Source organism: Sinocyclocheilus rhinocerous, unplaced genomic scaffold, assembly GCF_001515625.1.
Source record: "Sinocyclocheilus rhinocerous isolate Xijiao unplaced genomic scaffold, SAMN03320098_v1.1 scaffold4820, whole genome shotgun sequence".
NCBI classification, from domain to species: domain Eukaryota; kingdom Metazoa; phylum Chordata; class Actinopteri; order Cypriniformes; family Cyprinidae; genus Sinocyclocheilus; species Sinocyclocheilus rhinocerous.
Window position 1 is genome coordinate 291,428 of NW_015639763.1, and position 6,459 is coordinate 297,886.

At 35.6% G+C, this 6,459-nt stretch overlaps 1 pseudogene; it reads left to right on the forward strand.

Moving 5' to 3' along the window:
* Nucleotides 1–2,891: 2,891 nt before the first annotated feature.
* On the forward strand, nt 2,892–3,824 carry LOC107751613 (UDP-glucuronosyltransferase 1-5 pseudogene; annotated as a pseudogene).
* The last annotated feature ends 2,635 nt before the right edge of the window (nt 3,825–6,459 follow it).

The window sequence follows — 6,459 nt, forward strand, 5'->3', positions numbered from 1 at the left end:
CATTTGGAAGGCCAAACAAAGTAGTTTCGCTTTCACAACGAAACAGCATCACATACCGCAGCCTTGAGTGAGTGGAGGCCAGCTTGAGTGAGCAGAGGCAGACGGACTTGAGAACGGCGCGGCCGGCGGATTCGACGTAGGAGCGTCTGGCGGGCTTGCGTCAACCACATGTGACGACCCCGGGCTGGAATCTGCTTCATCCACGGTGAAAGCCGATCCGGCGATCCACAGCGCGAAGTTGATGTATTTCTTCAGCGACCTGTAACGTTACACTCTCACTCAAAGGATGGACGATCTGACAGGATTGTTACTATGAGGTGGATCACATCTAACGTGTTTAGTAAAGACAAACTCACCGTGTCTATCTAGTCATGATGAAGATGTATATACATTTCAATTTCAGCAGGCAACTATTTTTACAGCTACATTATTGTTCCAGCCACAATTAATCACAACAATGTATATACAATTACAAATGATTATATATAAATCGTCATTTTGTTGTTTGACACACATGCGCACAGACATTAGATGCAAGAAACATAGACATATGGCAAGAAATCTGTAGACGCGCTCATAACAACAAAAGACAATACTTTATTGAACCTTTTCTGATAAGTGTGCGCTGCAAACGCGAGCATTTTTGACTATCGTTTCTGTCCAGTCTGCTCGTTTTATCGCGTTTAACCACAGCTGTCGTCGTTTTTTTTTTGTCTGGCAGTGGCAGCAGATATGCGATCAAATTTCTAATTTGAGGCTGTATTACGTAGATTCTGGCACCCAACATCACAACAAGATGATATTTTAAGCTCCTTATGTAGCCGAATCTGCGCTGGTTTGAATGGGCCGCCTCCAGTTTCCCCTTTGTTTTGCTGCCTCCAGCTAGCGCTGTGACGTCGGCTGACCCTAGTTACCTGTGGTTGGCCTGGCCGTGCGTCACTCAGAAAACAACTGGCCAATCAGAAGAGAGGCTCATGAATATTAATTAGACAGGCCAAAATCGATCTGTTCTCAGCAGAGCTCCTGAGAGAGGAGCTGTAAAAATATGTTGAGATGGTTTTTGGTACTTATACCGCAAATATATATTCTTAAGGACATCAAAACCTAAAATAAAACTCCAGAAAGGTGTAAAATATGTGACCTTTAACAAATAAATTAAACATATATAACTTGAGCTCTGCATTTATCTTATTTTTGTAAGAAAGCCCCACTATAGTATCCTTATATAAATAAATTATGTACTTGGGCAGCTTTACACACAGTAAGAGTTGCCAGTTGTCAGGAAATGGATGAATCTCAAAACTTTGTAACCTTTTTCATGTTGACTCAAAATATTAACAATACTCATTTATAGCCTATACCATATGTAGGTTTGTCAACATTCCAAATTTTGTCAGATAACCACATTGCAAAACATTGCAAACAGTTTGGACCTGTAGTGCAAGTGTGACCATGCACATTCAAGACACAGTATGTAGGCAACAAGTGACTGATATGCTTTGAAAAACTTGTCAAGCAGGTCATAGATAAATGAGTGCAGAGTGAAATTGAGTGAGAGGCTTTATGAGGCTTTGTAGAGTAAACACCATCTCAGCATGATTCATCATGTCTAGTAACAAAACTGTGTGCAATTTTCTAAAAAGAATTTGGACACTCCTTTTTTATTTTATTTATTTTTTAAATCTTGGTTACAGTGAAGCACTTACAAGGAACATGAAAGGGGCAATAAATATATAATATATAAACATATAATTATGTACAAATATATAACATATAATAAAATATATCAATATATAACCATAACCATGTTAACATGGTTTTAATATGTTAACATTTAACTTTTCTGTCAAGTTATATATAATTGTACAACTTTACACCAAAAACCCAACAACTACTATAAAATTATGATTTATACAGTTAAATAAGATAATTATTTGTGTTTTTTTTTGTAAAATATTAAATAAAATGTAATCAAAATTTGTGCCTTACCATTACCTCAAAAATAAGTGAGCTGAAAAATTACAAAAAGGGTTTCTGGAAAAAAAAAATTGTTTAAAAATAAAACTGCCAAAGTTCATCTATAAATGGGCTTTATCTTTATCAGTTCTCACCTCTTTAAATGTGTAGCCTACAGTTGAAAAGTTTCTTAAGATTATCCAGTTTTATCTTTCTCAAACGTCAAATAAGTTTCGACGAACGTTTATACTAGCAACCGGTGATTTCTCTGCAGACTTTTTTTCTTGGTTGCCCCTTTGTGTTTGTAGGTTTCTCTCAAAACCCTGTATCATCATGGCTAATTTCTATTTGCTATTCCTTCATGTAATAAATGGGCAACAGAGTAGCCTACTGTTTGCGAACATTCCGCTGCCGTTTACATATTGTATTAGAAATTATATTTAATATTTAAATGTGCGCGCTATAGTTTCAAAAACACATAACAAAAATAACAGCGATGAGAAGTATTACAGAGGAAAAAAACAGCGTCAGTGTCGCAAAGTTCTTCAGTTTCAAGAATCAGACTTTCAATCATTTTAATTTCCTCTTCAGTTTCAAATAAAGCAACTCTTTAATATATTTATGTTTTTACTCGTGTCTGCTTTTGACCTCGATGAACAGAGAAGAAAAATGAATGAGAAGGTGGAGATCCAGAGCATATTGCGTAATCACCATGGACCAATAGCAGTTCGAGGGTGTTTTTCAGCCAGAGTGTTTATTATTTGATTTGGCTTGAAGTATATCGGGACTTACTGAGGGTTTGGTTTTCCACGGTTGAGTGGAAGGTGGATTACACATTTTTGGCCCTGCCTTCTTTGTTAACTGTAACAACATCCCTTCAAGGTATATAAACCTGTGCAAATTCATAAGTGCTTTGCAGAACTCTCAACCAACACTACCAGCTCATAGGCTTGTAATTATTGCTGATTGTGAATGATATGGATGTTAAAATGGCTGCTTCTGTATTGCTCTTGTTTCTTTTCTGCCTGGAATCAGCAGAGGCTGGGAAGTTATTGGTGATTCCAGCATTTGGCAGCCACTGGACAGGCGTGAAGTCTTTGGTGGAGGAGCTCGGCCGAAGAGGAAACCAGGTGGTGGTCGTCATCCCAGAGGAAGGTCTGAACATGGCTCCAGCAAAACATACCACCACTCTGACATATCCGGTACCCTACACAAAGGCCCAGCTACAGGAGAGTATGAATGCAGGCTTAGAGAAGTTGTTGAGTGCAGATGTATCCACAGATCTGGCCAGGTTTCAGAGTTTCATCAACACTATGGGTATGCTTAAAGTTATTGTATCCCGGAACGCAGAGGGTCTGCTCTCCAACAAGGACTTGATGAAGAAACTGCAAGAGTACAACTTTGATGCAATTCTGACAGATCCATTTGAGACTGTCGGAGTTATTGCTGCTGAATATCTCTCAATTCCTGCCATTTATATGCAAACAAGCCATCCTTGTGGTGTTGATGCTCTCGCCAGTCAATGTCCAGCTCCAGCTTCTTATGTTCCACAGCCTTTAACTCATTTTACTGACCGCATGAATCTCTGGCAAAGAAGTGTGAACCTGATAAGGACTCTTCTTCAGCCCATGGCTTGTGAGAGAATGTTTGCTCGTGCAGATGAGATCGCCTTACAATTACTTCAGAGAAAAACATCAATGGTGGAGATCATGAGCCGTGCAGCTCTCTGGTTTATGCATTTTGACTTTGTCTTTGAATTACCTCGTCCATTGATGCCTAACATGGTCATAATTGGAGGAATGTACAGCAAGAAAGCAGAACCTTTGTCACAAGTAAGTCTTTCTAATAGTTGTAATGCAATCATATAGTGCATATTTACACATTTCTTGCCAAATATTTCATCAATTTAAATTATAATTTTATAACTACACTGTAAAAAAATGACTGTGAATTTAACGGTAAAAGACTGTAAAATTGCTACAGTAAAAACCTATTAATTGGTTAACGGTAAGTTATATATGGTGAAAAACTGTTTTGGACATTACATGTGATTTTACGGTAACATACAGTTTTTGGAAGTGAAAAAGAATGTATAATTTAAAGTGAAAAACTTTGTGTCAGTGACATTGTGCACCTTCTATATATGTTACAATTATTGTAACATATATAGTTATATATATGTTACATATATGTTATATGTTATACTTCTATATATGTTACTTCTCAGCTTGTGGAAAAGCTGCTTGTGATGAGCTTTGGTTCGTCATGTGACTTTCCCATCACCACCTGCTTTTGGCGGTTATCAGTGTACAAAATTACTTAACAGATTTCAGTACTTCAGTATGTTAGTATGTTAACAATATATCAGTTAATGAAATACTGTTCTTAAATATAAATTAAAATTTAATCTGTATAACCTAAAATTTTGCAACCATATTTTTCCTTACCATTTAACATACCATATACTGATATAAAAAAGCAAAGAAAAATGAAAATATATTAAAATATATTTAATTTGTTTACATGCATGTCAATGTGACCATTAAGAGACATCGAACTGTAAACATGCAAATGTGTTGTTTCCCCCCTAAATTCAGAAGCATGGATTGCAAAATTATGTACATGATATTTGCATGGCCATTCGATATTGTGAAGATAGTCAAAGTTAAATGGTATGACACACAATAGGATTTTTAGAAAGGAAAAATTAAAAGAATCAATAAATTATGAATGATTTACTGCCATTGTGTGAATAATACGTACTAATCATGTAATCCATAAAAAAGTAACTGTAATCTGAATATGAGCATTATGTAATGTAATGTACTCTAATTATGAGTACTTGATTTTTGGAATCTAATTACTTAATCCAGATTACATGTAATCAGTTACTACCCAGCTCTGGTCATGGCAAACCTCATCATGATTTATTATAGTATTAACTGGTAAAAATGGCTTCCATCTATATAATCACATATATCCTTTTGGGAAAAAAACACAGTATTTGAAGATAGGTTTTAAGTTTGATTATAAATTGATGTATTAAAGATCATACATTACACTCTGTTTACAATACATGCTCAAAGAGCAAACTTTTAATAAGAACAAGAAGCATTCATAAGAGATATTTAGCTGTGAAAATGTCAGAGTTGCCCAAGTAAATGCCCAACTCTTTTTTTCAATTTTATTTATGCATTAATCGTAACATTCCCCTTCAACTGCCACTGTCCTTCACACCACTGATAGAATGGTTGGTTTGTGGTTGCTCCTGAATCTGTTCCTCTTTAGTTCAGCTAAAGCATTGCAAAAGCATTGCTTCTGTGTCCGGGTTACTGGAGTTACATTCAGTTAAACTGTGGGCAGTGCAACATGGTCCTACAATAAATGTGTCAAATAGTGCCACCATGTGTCTAAAAAATTTTTTTAATGATTTAGAGTGATATAATATTGTAGCCTGTTCATTTAAATATCAACTGTTCTTTCAATAGTAAATAAATGAATAAACATTGTACATTGTATCTAGCCAAAAATTTACTTGAGTGAAAGTATTAAATGTTTCTACATTGAATTGTGTTTGGCAACCAAGCAGACAGTGGACAATTTCTCATCTAACTTTGGAAGTTTTTAAAGAAACCTGTTTAGTCACTATTTCTCAGCGTCCTGACTATGTACTGTAAGAAACACCAGATGTCAACTACATTTACATTACTTCACTTAGTGGATGCTTTCATTACATACATTTAATAAACAGCCAGTATAGGATTAGGTTTTCCTTTCAGCATGTTATTTCTAGTATCATACCTGTGCTATCAGAGCATGAAGAGAACATGCCTTTTTGTCAGATAACCATATTCCAAAACATTTCACATAGTTTGGGTCCCCACTTCAGTGCAAACATGGCCATGTGCATTTCATAAGAGATAATAAGTAACCTAACTGGTCGAAGTACTTTGCAAAAATGTGCTTGGTTGATGTGCTTTGTTTGTTAGAGTTTACTAGAGTACTCACGTGAGCTCAAAGTCTTCCCTCTGTATTTTCTGTTAAATATAAAAAGAAAAAAAAAACTTCTTGATTATTGTGCAGACTGTGAGGATGAAAATTAGGTGAGAAAAGGAATAAATTGGTGTGATAAAGTTTAAAAAATAGTATAATAAGCATACTAACTAAGCAAGGACCAAACTCAGTGTAGAGTCTATCTCAACATACAATTTCTATCAAATCTACATTAAAAAAAGTTTTAAAAAAATGCATACAGTTGCACCAAAAAGGCTCACTTTAAAATGTCAACATTTCATTGCATTAGTCACAAAACATTTTGCCACTTCTGCTGATTTTGCTGCTGCTGCCTGTCATCAACTGCAAATGTGAAGAGAATCAGCATGTTCTGGTCTTGCTGTGAATGATTCACCAGAGCATGTTATCTAAAAAAAAAAAAAAAAAAAAAAAGTTTGCCTTTATAATCTTCTTGAATTTAGGAAGTCTACATCAATGCAGACAGCTGCA